The following is a 416-nucleotide window of genomic DNA, read 5'->3' on the forward strand; positions in this document are numbered from 1 at the left end:
TGATTATGAACAGTTTGTTTGTTACAGTGGCCTGTCAGGCTTCAGTTATGCTCTGTATTTCGGCTTTCCTTGAACAGTCCGGTGAGACGGTGGTGTGGGCGTCTCCACATAGGAGACAACGTTGCAATTCAGCTTGGCAGTTCCTGTAGTGAGAAGCAGTCAGAGGAAGTCTCGACCACTGACGCACGCAACCGTTTCAGCGTTTATCTGCACTTGCTGTAGTTGGGATGCCGTTCTTGGGTTGGACTTAACAGCCACAGCAGACATTGCCCCCAAGCAGACACCCAGGGCACATTTCAATAGCCCCATGGGACTGACGGATATCTACTACTTGGTTTCCTGCACAGATACTGCATCTCTGACCTGGCTGTTGCATTTCTGGACGTAGTGAGTGCATTGGTAACACCTAAAGCATT

This window comes from Procambarus clarkii, chromosome 12 (genome assembly GCF_040958095.1).
Source record: "Procambarus clarkii isolate CNS0578487 chromosome 12, FALCON_Pclarkii_2.0, whole genome shotgun sequence".
Taxonomy (NCBI): Eukaryota; Metazoa; Arthropoda; class Malacostraca; order Decapoda; family Cambaridae; genus Procambarus; species Procambarus clarkii.